Consider the following 14,278-nt stretch of genomic DNA (forward strand, 5'->3'; position numbering starts at 1 on the left):
TAATTGCGCTTTTCTGGAAGAAGCCAGAATTTGGTAAAAAGAGGAGGATTAAGTACTATGGAAGCTCCTGTTATAAGGAATCACTAAGTTAAATCATTCCTCAGTGAACATCCATTCTAAACTCCTTAGTGATGTTGATGGTTCTTTACAGTACTCAAAAGCCACATTTAAGAAAAATATTATTATTAATATTAAATATGCTTAAGCTACTTTCGGTTCTTTTCATGACTCAAAAGAACAAACAACATCAGTCATTCATGTTGCAAATATCAATAATCATTTGTTTAATTTCAGAGAATAGTGCTGTCCCTTAGCAGGTATATGGGACACCTTGAGTGTTTTATTTTATTTTATTTTATTTTTTGTTTTTGTTTCGTTTTCTCAAGAGAGGAAGGCAGGGGGAAGGGGCAGAGGAAGAAGGAGAGAGAATCTTAAGCAGGTTCCATGCCCAATGTGGAGCCTGACACAGAGTTCAATGTCATGACCCTCATGACCTGAGATCATGACTTGAGCCAAATCAAGAGTCAGATGCTTAACACACTGAGTCACCCAGGTGCCCCCACCTCAGGTAGTTTTAAAATAAATCAGTAAGTGATATAAAAATGATCTATTCAAAAGTCAATTGAGAATGGAGAATAACTTTGACATGAGGACACTCAAACTGAAATGGGGGTTTTAGGTATGAAGTTAGTATAGACCAAGTGATTTAGTAGAAAGAACCTGGATTTGATATCAGAAAACGTAATCCTATGTGCTCTGAGCCACTTATATCTTGGGAAACTCACTTCAACTCTCTGAGCCTGTTTCTAGTCAAATGAACCTAGTAATGCTGACATCAGTAACCTGTCATACATGATCTGTTAGGAGATCTTAAGGCCAGGAAATATGTACCGTACCTGAATAAGAATTATATATAAAAGCCTTAAATTGTGACTGAGGATGGAGAGGGTACAATTCAATTATGATTAATAATACTGGTAAATGTTTTCTTTTGTTTTAATGATGAAAACTAAGTTCAGAAAGCTTGAGTCATCTGAAGATGAAACAGTAGCAACAGAACAGTCTGGGCAATGGAGAGGGGCCGGTCGGCACTGGGCAAGTCAGGGAGGCTGTGGGTATGAGTCAGGGGGGTTGGAGAAGCCTGGGGTAGATGTCTTAGCAGGGCTGAATGCTCAGAAATGGAAGGGAAACTGACGACTATTACTGAGTAAGTGCAACTCAAGGGCCCTTGGGCTGGAGCAAACCAAAATGATCATACCTCTTCAGTGACTCAAAGATGAAACTTTCAGGTGTAGGGTAAAGCAGTTTTACAAATAGACTATTTGGCTTAGGGAGAGAAAGAAAAAAAAGCATTTCAAGGATGAAGGAAGTTGTATGGTCATGGACCAGCTGGCTGGTTAGTAAAACCTAAAGGGCAAATTTGAGTTTATTGAATTAAACAAGAGAACCGAAATTATGTGCTTTTAACAGCTCTATAAAATTGGGGTCCATTAGGCTAAAGCCAAGAATAAACCGTAAGGACAACTATATATATATATATATATAGAGAGAGAGAGAGAGAGAGAGAGAGAGAGTGAGTTAATTTGTTTTCTTTGTATATACATATTTTTTTTGTTTTGTTCAGACCAAAAGAGCATAGAAAGGATGCTCCTATTTGAGATAAATAGACAACAAAGAGAACTCATTCCTTTCTTCTTCCTTATCATGAAAAAATAACCCTTCAACTGAAAGAGCAAAATGAACTCTGTGAGAACTAATTACAAACTTAGGTGAAGAATTTGCACGAAGATAACCTAGCTCTCTAAAGCTTAACTTCTCTTGTCTACAAAAATTATATTTCAGCAAGGAGAGTTTGCAAATAAGGACTTTCATCTCGAATCAGCACAGAGAGAGATGAACACTAAAAGGCCAGAGATGGACAGGTAGAGTTCCAATTTTCAAAAAAGCCGCGCTTAGATTCCTGAAATTAAGACAAAGGGCTTTTTACACATCCTGAGAAAAATCAATAAATCTATTCTTACAGTAATATCTAGGCATTTAGAAGAGTCAGAAATCCAGAAGTTAACAAGAATTCACTAAGTAGTCATTTCCTTTTTTTGACAATGTAGCTATGCCAGTAGAGCAAGGACATCTCATAGACAACACATTTGTCTGTATCTGGGAGGAAGACGTTGCTTTTTCCTAATCCCTTGGCCAGGGTATGGGTGGGTAACTTTTTCTAATTTCTACAATGATGCCAAGCACACATGCACTTTAGCTGCTGCTCTGGAACAAGAAAAGAAGATATGACTAAGTAACACGTGAGTCCTTCATTGATGAGAATATTCATCAACACCATGCTAATTCGGTGTTATTTGGCAGTGGGAAGTGCCTCAGAATGAGAACTTGAAAGATGGCATGGCATACAAACCAAATTTGCAGAAGACATATAATTGGGAGGTAGAATTACTCAATGAATTACATCAGTAATATTCAGCATGTCAACGAGCTTAAAAGAAGAGGCATGACAGCACAATCCAACTTAATAGAATCATGTTAAGGGAGGAACACCAACTAGAATGCGTGTGGGTTGGAAGGTGTGTTTCCGAGTAGTCATGAAAAAGCCTTGACTACTTCAGAGTTTTAGGATTAATACAGGAGTCATTAGGGTAATACTGCTGCTCTAATAGCTCACAGGATTTACTTGAGGTAATACAGTAATTAGAACAAAGCCATTCAACATCTTTTTACTCTGTTATTTAGATGAAACCTTGAGTTTATTATTGGGGTCAGATTTTAAGAGGGACAATGGCAAAGGAAACTGCTTTCTACGAGCTTTTCAGAAAGGACGCAGAAAAGCTGATGGATTTGGTTCCAGACAAACTGTTCCAGACAAACTGGAGAACTTTTCTGTGCAGTCAAGGTGCCAGATGCTTCCTGGAAGACACCAGGGGTCAAAGTTGCCAATCTTGGAGGCCTTTTGTAGAGTGGGCTTTTGCAAGGGGAAGATGTTATCCAAAAGCAGATTCTAGATCAATTGAAAGCAAAACTGGGGGTGAAGGGAAACAAATGACAATGGGTACTGTCACCTTTGAAGAGTTCTAGATCCTGGTTGCCCATTATGATCACCTGGGAAGAGATTTTAAAGGCTGCTGCTTAGATTCTAGCCCTAGAGATTCTGATTTATTGGTCTGGTGTGGGGCCCTCATTGAAAGTATTTTATCAAAGTCCCTCTGCTGATTTACTATTCTAGGTTGGAAAATCGCTGCCCTAGATGACTACTTGTTGAGAAGTTAAGTCAAACCAAATGCTTTTTCTAAAGTGCCTTCCAAATTCGAGAAGATCAATGGAAATGAACACTTCTGGATTACTTTCTTTCTACAGCCAGGCACTTTCACAATTAATTCTCTCTAATTGAATTAATACATGTAAATCCCTTAGCACAGTGTCCGGCATGTAGTAACTCTCAAATATTAGTTATTTTTATTGTACAACCATTCAGCGGAGGTACTGTATCTCTACATTACTGATAAAGAAACTGAGACATTGCAGTTAGTTTTCCAAGGCCTCTAGTAATAACTCGCAAATAAGGATTTAAAGCAGATTAAAGCCAGTTCTAAATTAGAGAGCCCTTTCTCCTCTGCTCCACAGGTCACCTTTAAAACTTAAGGAAATTTATGCAAATCAGTGGTTTACCTGAGTGAACATTTAAAAAAATTTAATGAAACCACTTCCTGTTGAACTGTTTGTAAGGAATCTCTCTTCAAATGCATTTTTTTTTTTAAAGGAGAAGCATAAAAGTAGACATCCACATTTTTCCTAATGTGGCCTAATGTGGAAGTTCCTGAGAACCTCTGATGACAGGGGAAATGGATGGAGGTGGCCTTTTAGAACCCAACAAAGCACTTTGAAGCACAACCAGGAAAAACTGCTATCTGGTAAAACATCTCTGATTCTATTGAATGGGTAAACATCACTTTTGTACCCCTAACTCTGGCAGGTTTGATTACAGGCTAACACGGAGAGAGGCAAAAAGTCAGGCCTCAGGTGATGGCCTGGTCATATGGGACACCTTCCGGGAGTCAAGATGGACCAGGCTGCGTGCAGTGGCTGCTTTAAGAAAAGGGAGGAAACTTCTCCAAAGAGCTTGTGACTACTAAGGTTGCAAATCCTCCACCTGAAAAACTTTAAGGGATCAGAGGTCTCTCTCCTCTCCCTCCTCCTCCCTCACCCTCCTCCCTACACGGGACTAGGAGGTAAGGTAAAAGAAATTTCTTCTTGAAAGCCGAGAACATCAAATGCTCTGTCCCAGATCCCTTTACCTTTAATGATTTAAAATCGGTTGAGTTTGCAGGGTTCAGTGCTTTAGGATTTAGAGATCTCGTCAGTGCAGTTAAGGGGAGAACTGCTTCTAAGTAGGTGAGTTCCTCCCTTCTCTCTGAGAGTAAAATCGAACGCAGGAAAAAAGGAGGAGTAACAATTGTGGAGAAGGGGAGGGGAGTGGGCAACAGACCCGGGAGCAAGGTTTCCTCGATTTCTTTCACCAGACTGCGCAGAAGCATCAGCTCCTCCCCCCGGGCCTCCAAAAGTATCGTTGAGTCGAACCCGAAGCGTGTGGGTCACTTGGAAACTAAAGAGACTCGGAGCCAAAGAGGCCTGGCAAGGCAGGGGTGTGTGGAGGGGAAGGGTGCGCGGGGCCCCAGTGGAGGGGAGGGCCGAACGCAGCGCGGAGCCGGGAGTCCCCTGAGAGGAGGTGGGGAGAAGGCGGGGCGGGCCGGAGGTCGGGGTCCGGCGTGGATTCGGGGGTCCCCGTTTCCCCCTCCCCATTCTCGCCTCCCCGGGCTCTGGTGACGTTGCGGTTTCCTCCTCCCTCCACCGAGCCTCAGCGCCAGCCGCGTCCCGCCCTCCTCCCCCTTCGCCCACACCCCACACCCACCCGTCCGCCCGCCCGCCCAGCTCGCAGTAGCGCCGCCCGAGGCTGCAGCGGCGCATCCCGTGGCGCGGCGCCCACCGGCACCCTAGGCGCGGCGGGCGCGCTGAGGGCTCGGCTCTGAGGGCGCCGCGGGCCCGGGCGCCCTGGGGTGAGGGGGCCGGGAGGGGGCTCCGGAGCCTGGGCCGAAGCTGGGGAGACGACGCCCGAGAGGACGAAGCCGCGGCGAGGAGCGGTAAGCGGAGGGGCGCGCGCGGCGGGCGCCGTTCTGGGCCCCGCGCGGCGCAACTTTCTTCCGGGGTCTGGGGCGGGTCCCCGGGCGCCAGCGGCAGAAGGAGAGCCACGTCCCCTGCAGGGCGCGGAGCGCTGCGGGCTGCTTGCCCGGGCCCGGCGCGGCTGGGCTGCTGGAGGGCGCTCGAGGCTTAGAGCCCAAGCCCTGGGCTTGCCGGGTCCGGGCAGCTCCTAGCCCCTTCCCACCCCCGGAGCGCCCGGCGCGGAGTCGGCGCACCGTGAGGTCCCGGACACCGCCTTCGGCGCCGAGCTTCCCCGGCCCGCCCGCGGGGCTCCCGCTCCCCTCTGACGGGAGGCCGGCACAGCCTCACGCCCTTCTTCCCCTGCGTGCCCCGCTGGTTGGGATGTGGGTGGTGATGGTCTTGCGTGCGGGCCCCTCGGTGCGCGGGCAGCCCTTCCGTGCGGCTGCGGAAGCGGGGAAAGCCCGTCCCGAGCCTCCCCCGATGCCGGATTCCAGCGCCGCTTGGCTCCGCCGACGCTCGGAGAGACTGTGGGTGAAGCTCTCTCGCAGCAGCTCCTGGTGGTGGTGGTGGGACGCTTGACTCACAGGCTGGGAAGCTCTGTAAGCAATGCCACATGGGCTCGAGATCTGTCGCGGCTGCAATCTGAGCTAAGTTTGTGAGCCGGGAACTTTCTCGTTTTCATCGCTCATTTGAGGCGGCAGCCTCCGCTTAGGCTGGCTGCCGCTGGAGCCGGAAACCAAATCCGCTGCTTAAACGCAGGAGCCTCATTTACCTGGAATTCCTTCGGTCGGGAAACGACACTGAGTTTCTAGGGATCTTCGTGTAGTAAAGTTCTTTAAATTTTCTTTCGTTCGACCTGGTTAATGAGACATTAAATTTGAGGATCGACGTTCTCACTTAGAAATCTTTTCAAAACAGGCTTTTCAGTATTTTTGACAGAATTTAATCATTCAGGAATTCCCTTTTCTTCAGCTTTTTAAAAATTTTCTCAATAAATGATAACTTCTGAAATGATGTATGTGCCATATTTGCTGGAATATTCAGACAGTACTACCAAAATGGGATCACAAAAATGTAATGACTTTGGAAGAATAGAGTATGGGATGATCTAAATATTTGTCATGTGTTAACTTTTTTCTTTTAAGGTCACCCTATGGGCCTAAGCCCTTTCCTGAAGTGTGTAGGTTAGATGTATTTCAGTAAAAATGAGAAAGGGTGAAATTTAATGCCTCCATCATCTACTGACCCGGCTGTGTGGGTACAGCAAAATATGTAAGACAGTGCTGGTAACTGAGGAGATATGCAGAGGTATGTAAGAAACTGCCCTAGTTCTCCTGGCGTTGTCAAAGTAGGATGGGAGAAAACATAAAGAAGCAGCACCTGAGAGTTTGAGCCTGGGTAGCGCCATTTTCCATTGATTGGTATATCATGTCAGTGTCAGTTTCAACAATTTTTGGTTAATAAAGACAGTGGCCTGCGAAGTACATTTTTACATTCAGGTTAGTAACTACTTATAGTACAGTCATCTCTGAGGTTAGGGGCCTCGTGTGAGAAGACACTGGTAGGAAATCAGCTAGGCTGGCCACATGAGGTCAGGACCATTATGGTGACTAACATTTGTGTGAGTATCAACTTTAGTATTTGTAAAATTAGTTCACAAATTAGCTAATACATGTTTTCAGTGAGCTCTGTGGTCTGACTAGTCCAGGTAATCTTGCACTGCTGCCTGGAGGGGACGTGGTGGTCATCCATAAAGTTCTTAACTTCACAGATGTCCTACCTTCCCCAGTGCTTCTTTTTAAAGATTATTTAATCTCTGAAAAAGTGTTTTATGATTACAGGTGAAAGTGCATTCTGCAATTATGTAATAAAGTACTTATACATATTTTCATGTTCTTCGTGGTAGATTATTTTGGTATTGATTTGTACTGCCTCAGATTCACACTGTGTTATGTGAAAGAAATTACATTATTCCCATTCAGTATTAAGATTGCAGCAAATGGTTGGAAAGGAATAAGGATAAAATATTTAAACTTGGGTTTTAATATATCATATTAATATATTAATATATCATAAAATATATAATTTAATATACATATACGTCATGCAGTATGTATACATAATATATATGTATATACTTACTAAAATATAGTAAGTATTTTTATCATTTTTCAGCCCCCCACCCCTTCAAAAAAGAGAAATAGTGTTATTGTCCTGGATTGTGTTTGTGACAGGCCTTGGAGTGAGGAGCCCATGGTAGAGGGAACTTCAGCATCATAGTGGGTATTTGTATTTCATTTACCGAGAGGGGCTGGACCTTTACTATTCTGAAGGAGTGGGTGAGGGACTCAATAAGGTTCGATGGGCAGCAGCCTTTTGAAAGAATGCGTCCAAGCAGAGGACAGGACAGTTATTTTTACTGTTGCCTGAGGGGTTCTTCATCTTGGAATTACACTATCTTCCTCTAACTGACGGTCACCCAGTTAGCCAGCAGATGTTTGGATGACACACAAATTCTGTAAACGTAGAATCAGTGCCTAACATGGGAGTTAGGCAAGTGTATAAGCCCAGACTACCGAAAAGAGAAAATGTTTTCCCATCAATTCACTGGGTGAGTTAGTGGCAGAATAGGAACTAGATATTAAAATCCCAGATTCCTGAGGCACTGATCCGTGCATCCATCTGGTGACAGTGATAATTAGGGATGGATGAATTTCAGAGTGTTGCCAACACTAATGCCCGATTCTAATAGGAAATTCCCTTTTAAAAATTGAACTCTGGGGACGTCTGGGTGGCTCAGTCCGTTAAACTGCTGTCTTCCGCTCAGGTCATGATTCCAAGTTCCTGGGATTGAGCCCAGAATTGGGCTCCCTGCTCAGCGGGGAGCCTGCTTTTCCCTATCCTGCTTCCCCTGCTTGTGTTCTCTGTCAAATAAATAAAATCTTTTAAAAAATTAAACTCTGCATTAAGGGGATAATGTATTTTTTTAAGATTTTATTTATTTATTTGACAGAGAGAGATCACAAGTAGGCAGAGAGGCAGGCAGAGAGAGAGAGAGGGAAGCAGGTTCCCTGCAGGGAGCCTAATGTGGGACTCTATCCCAGGACCCTGAGATCACGACTTGAGCCCAAGGCAGCGGCTTAACCCACTGAGCCACCCAGGTGCCCCACAGGGATAATATATATATATTTTTTAAGATTTTATTTATTTATTTGACAGACAGAGATTGCAAGCAGGCAGAGAGGCAGGCAGAGAGAGAGGAGGAAGCAGGCTCCCTGCTGAGCAGAGAGCCCGATGCGGGACTCCATCCCAGGACCCTGGGATCATGACCTGAGCTGAAGGCAGAGGCTTTAACCCACTGAGCCACCCAGGTGCCCCAGGGATAATATTTTTAATTGAAATAGTTGTTCTTTAAAGAAAATCTTTCTGGGACACCTGGGTGGCTCAGTCATTGGGCATCTGCCTTTGGCTTGGGTTTTGATTCCAGGGGCCTGGAATCGAGCCCTGAGTGGGACTCCCTGCTAGGTGAGAAGCCTGCTTTTCCCTCTCTCACTCCCCCTGGGTGGGTTCCCTCTCTTGCTATGTCTCTCTCTGTCAAATAAATAAATAAAACCTTAAAAAAAAAAGTCTTTTTGTTAGTGAATAAACTTAGTCCCATGTTCTGATCTGTCTACACTTAGTGTTTCACAACTTCTAGTCACACACAGAAAAGTGGTTTGGTTAGCTGTTGGTGGAGAAGTGTCACAGAAAAGATTCAAACTAGTAGAAAGTGTTATGGGTGGGGTAAAGAAGTGCCATTAGGTTTAATAAACTCTTGCTCACAAATTCATATGTTTAGACAATTGAAGGAAAGGAAAAGTCCCTGATAGATCATATGGCTACATGAATACTTGCATTTTAAAATCGCCTAGTACTGTGAAGTTTTTTTTCATATCTAGTATTTTCATATTTTAGCCTATGGAAATGGAGAGTGATACAGAGCAGGTGTCTTATCCTCATTTTAGGGGTGTGGAAGTGCAAATACTGTGGAGGTAAGAGACTTGTCTGTCATTTTACAAATAATTAGTGGCCTCCCTTAAGTATGAGGTGAACCTACATTGCACTTTTAATTCTACTTTTCTCCTTCATGACTTCAAGTTCATGTGATTAAGGACTCTTATATTTCATCTTCCTACAGATGTTGTGTATTATCCCTTTTACTACTCACAACTGACCAGGGACTGTCAGCTCCATCCAATGCTTATGTGCTTCCCAGACTGCTGTAAACTGGCTGTTTACAGACCCTCTTCCCACAGCTCCCTCTTCTTCCACTCTAGGCCTTGTAAGGATTCCATTGTGGGGCCTCTTCCAATTCCCAAATTCCTGCAGAGTCGTAGGCTCATGGCTCAGTTCTCATTAGCTGCCTTAAGGTCTTGGGGTGCTTTACCAGTTGTGTGGCTTGCTTCTGCCTCTCCAGACAAGCTCCAGCCTGTTGAGGGCGTGGAATCCAGATCCTCTTTCAGACGCCCAGAAGAGTATAAACCTGCAGGAGGCAGAGTGAGCCTTCGAAGAGCCTGTTGGAGATCCCAAAGAAAAGGGAATGATTTTCATTTGGCAAGAGAAGAAAAGACTGTTGAGGCCATCTGTTTATTTCTTGAATGGGGTAGTTTGTTCAGTCCTTAATTCAGGAGAACGCCATGAATTTTTAATGTGTATTGAGATTACCGCTGGATTTCCTTTTAGTTGTTTCAACTCCTTTGGGATATTCTGTAAGCATGAACTTGGTAAGTGTTATCCTCAAATGTTAGTAAAACAATTCCTGAAAGAACCGAATTTGCCTCTTCAGTAATATCTAGAAGCTATAAACATACTGATAATAAGTGTGGTTTGTTTTGACATTTTGTATTTGGGAATGGTTATGGTTGTTAGATAAGTATGGTCCTGTTTTTAAAAATATAACAGAAGACCTATATGCCATTAACTCTCCATGGCTTGTACGTGACATACGCAGCGTTGGTCATCTGTGCCCATCTGCTTTGTCCTAGACAGGGTCAGAGAGAGTTTGTGACTGTGCATATATTTCTGCATGCCAAAAAATTTTTTTGGTATTCTTTATGGAATTAATATTGCCTCTCTTCTGGGGCGCCTGGGTGGCTCAGTGGGTTAAGCCTCTGCCTTCGGCTCGGGTCATGGTCTCAGGGTCCTGGGATCGAGCCCCGTATGGGGCTCTCTGCTCAGTGGGGAGCCTGCTTCCTCCTCTCTCTCTGCCTGCCTCTCTGCCTACTTGTGGTCTCTGTCTAAATAAATAAAATCTTTAAAAAAAAATATTGCCTCTCTTCCCAGTTTAATATGAAAAAAAAAAAAAGGATAATCATAGTAAACTGTGTGTGTGTTTAAATTAGCATACATTGCTTTTTTAGTAGAAATCAGATAGGTGCACAATCAGTTAAAGAGCTGTCATTGAAATCTTTCCGATTGAAATATTCATGGCATACACAGATGCCTGGGAGTTGTAAATTTGCATTGTTGATTAAATCAAGGCTTCTGCATTTTTCTCCCGTGTAACAAACTTAGCTACTAAGCCATACGCTCTTGATGCATGCAGATGTTATACCACACCGAAGTTGAATCAGCGTTTCATAACTCTTAAGAGGAATTTGTAAAGGAAATGGGCTTACCAAACTTGTGGGTCTATAATATTTTTATTGATGAAGTACACAGGCCATATACTGGCTTTACTGTTGGAGTCTCATGGCTAGTGCGGGAAAAATGGGGTTATTTGTTTGCAATTCATGAAGTGGGAGGTAACAAGCTTAGACTGGTTATGTACGTTTCAGTGTATAATGTAGGAAGTATTCTGCACATGTCGTGACGCTAGCAGGAATTACTGATTTCCAGACGTCACAGACGACAGATGGACGCTTCCATTTAGAAGACTCCCTTAGAGTGAAGCAGGGAAAGGGTTATTGCATTGCTAAAGTTAGTTTGCATCCAGAAAGTTGCGTCAGTGACAAGACACTCAAGAATTGCATGATAAAAATCACCAAGTAGTTTAAAAGTGTTTGCATGCCAAGGTGCACTCAACAGCCTGACAGGCCCGGTAGAGGAGCAGGGAAGATGGCCTGGCCGCCGACAGCCCTGCTTACCCTCTCTACAGCACTGCCTGTCATTCTTGAAGCAGCACGGTTTTAGTTGAGCCTACTGAGGTTAGACTGGAAATCATGGATCTCTAGAATTCCACAAATTCTGGTGAAGAACTCTTCTTGGGGCCTTGGCCGTTTACTGATAGCATTCTAGGAAGTACAAATGGGGCCAGACTCCCCAACCTTGTGGGTAATCAGGCTTGGGCCAGCTGCATTTTGGAATCACCTGCAGTGTTTTTACGCTTCTCCCCTGGGGGGAATGGGCCTGGCAGGAAGGAAAAAGTAGCCTGAAAGGGAATGTTGAGCAGCTGTTTTCCATCCTCCCTGAAGAAAAAGTAGAGGAAATCGACTTACAGCAAGCATCAAGAGGGATTTATGCTAAATACAGGGAAGTTTTTCTGAATGTTTTAACCTTTAGAATGGCTTTCTGAAGGAGGCCTTGGAGTCTTCTGTGTTTAGAAAGGTTTAAGTGAGGCTGTCCTGGAGGGATGTTAGCATCTGTCTTCTCGGGTTCTGATTTTATGACGTCGGCTCATCTGGATATGAAAATCTTAGGAATTAAAAAGGATTTAATTATATGAATATAGAAGAAATGGTCAGTTTTAGTGTTTGAAACTCAAGTTACCTTTATGGTTTCTGTTTATCATTTTTGCTATCAGAACAAAATATTTGCTCACAGGCTAAATACTGATTATGTGTAAAAATCCTTTAACCTTTTATTCAGGTACACATAATACCTGAAAATTCCTCCACTCTATACTTAATATTTTCTCCCCCAAGGTTGCTTTTCTCCACATTTCTTTTTTATTTTAGAAGACCTTAAAAAAAGGTTTTGGCACCAGACTATAGTATTCCATTTGGGCTTTTCAGTAATATCTTTTATGTTTTTCTGCTCCGTCTTTTATAGCATAACTAGACCGGCAGTAGTGGCCACAGGAACATATGGGGCATTCATCAGTCATGTGGTCAAAATACAGAGGTTGCCTATGTCAGAAAGAGTCTGGAAACTTGTCTCATTTACCAAAATTCTTATAGCAGTATTTATGGTTAAAAATTAATAATGGTATTTATGAAAATGGAAAGTGAATTTTGTTTCATTTTTGTTTAAGAAAACAGAATCCGCAAGAGAATTGAGGGTTTCAGGCTGGTGGTTCTGTTTTTTTCTCAGTATTAAAAATTAGGCAGTACTTGAGGTGTAATTCTCTTAAAAGCAGGTTCATTTCGATACAACACAAAGTGTTGGAAAAACTGCTCTCAGCCAGTGTCTGAGGTTCAAGTAGTGTGATAGCAGTGCACAAGTAGTAGAACCTAGCAAAGTCAGTGTCTTAGGCTATTGGCGTTAGGTGTTTCAACTTAGTTTTACAGTACATGGTTTTAAAGCAGTTTTGAAATATTTTCACAATTACCTTTCTCAAAGGAAACCTTGATTCTCGGAGGCACTGAAAAACCTGCAGACTTATCTTAGGTAAGAGTGTCTTTTGCTGGCCCCTTTGGTGGCAAGCCTAATTTCTTCTTTACCTCCTTTATCTTCACCTTAAATCTTCCATGAGTTAGAAGCTATATCAGTTCTACTCATGACCCAGTAGAAGTAGAGAGCAAAATAAGAATCTGTGAAGGTACCTGGCCGGCTAGCTGGAAGAACTAGTGACTCTTGATCTCAGAGTCTTGAGTTCGAGCCCCACAGTGGGTATAGAGGTTACGTAACTAAATGAACATTTAAAAAATTTTTTTATGGGGCGCCTGGTTGGCTCAGTGGGTTAAGCCGCTGCCTTCGGCTCAGGTCATGATCTCAGAGTCCTGGGATCGAGCCCCACATCGGGCTCTCTGCTCGGCAGGGAGCCTGCTTCCTCCTCTCTCTCTGCCTGCCTCTCTGCCTACTTGTGATCTCTCTGTCAAATAAATAAATAAAATCTTTATAAAAAAAAATTTTTTTTTAAAGATTTTATTTATTTATTTGACAGACAAGAGACCACAAGTAGGCAGAGAGGCGGGTGGGGGTGGTGCGGTGAAGCAGACTCCCTGCTGAGCAGAGGGCCCAATGTGGGACTCGATCCCAGGACCCTTAGATCATGACCTGAGCTGAAGGGAGAGGCTTAACTCACTGAGCCACCCAGGCTCCCTGAACATTTAAAAATTTTAAGCTCTGCCATTTCTTCTAAGGAAACAAACATTGTTCAGATTGGATTCATCACAAGTTAACTATGTACTATGTTACGGTTCTAAGGTTCTCACCATTAACAGTTTTAGACTTACTGGGACTTGCATAGAATTATTCCATATTAAATTCAAATTAACGAATAGTGCTATGAGTATCTGCTGCAAGAACTTGGGAACTTTACAAATTCAATTTCATTTCTACTTGTTGAATTTCATCTTGCAAGTTTCAGGTTAAGTTGGACCACATTCAGTATCACTTCTTGGGGAAGAAATGTGTGTTGTATTTATATTACTAAATTGCCATAAAATGATAAATCCTATGCCTAAAGAAGGTGAATTGAGCTAGCAGTGTTAGGGTGGTTTCATAACAGATCATTCTTTGTGTGCTTACACCTTTTTTTCTTGTTGGTGAAGCCACTGAAGTTTGGTTCAGTGATTGCAAGTTTTAGAAAAGATAAATCTGTGTTACTTGGGAATGAATGCTTTGGTATATAACTTTTTTCCAATGCACTTTTGAACCTGGAGAGTTAGATAAAGAACATTATACTTCAGTGATAGAAATACTGAAAGGATTTAGTCATTCAGCAAGTATTTGCCAGGTACTTCTGTGTTTGAAGGGACGTCTGTGTGGAGGTGAAGAGGGAAAGCATACAAAATAAATATGACATGGTTTCCAGCCTTGGGGAAGTATAAAATCTGGTGGGAGAAGGATAACTGAGTATGAAACTTCATGAGAACAAGGAAGTGAGGACCAGACCCGAATGCATGCAGTAGAATTGCAGGAAGGAGGAGATCCGTAGTAGGATTCCCCAGGCAGAGAACACCCAGCTGGGAGG

The 14,278-nt window shown here is 43.3% G+C and overlaps 1 protein-coding gene across 2 annotated transcripts in view; it reads left to right on the forward strand.

Annotated features, from left to right (window-relative positions):
• DSE (dermatan sulfate epimerase) overlaps positions 1-14,278 on the forward strand; it is a 108,254-nt gene that overhangs the window by 15,568 nt on the left and 78,408 nt on the right. The window contains exon 1 of one of the 2 annotated variants that reach the window (XM_047733104.1): positions 4,952-5,144. The exons of the other annotated variant lie outside the window; for it this stretch is intronic. The gene's annotated coding sequence lies outside the window, so the exon portion shown is untranslated. Of the gene's footprint in view, positions 1-4,951; positions 5,145-14,278 lie in introns of those variants that run through there. 2 annotated transcript variants of the gene reach the window in all.

Source organism: Lutra lutra, chromosome 6 (genome assembly GCF_902655055.1).
Source record: "Lutra lutra chromosome 6, mLutLut1.2, whole genome shotgun sequence".
Classification (NCBI taxonomy): Eukaryota; Metazoa; Chordata; class Mammalia; order Carnivora; family Mustelidae; genus Lutra; species Lutra lutra.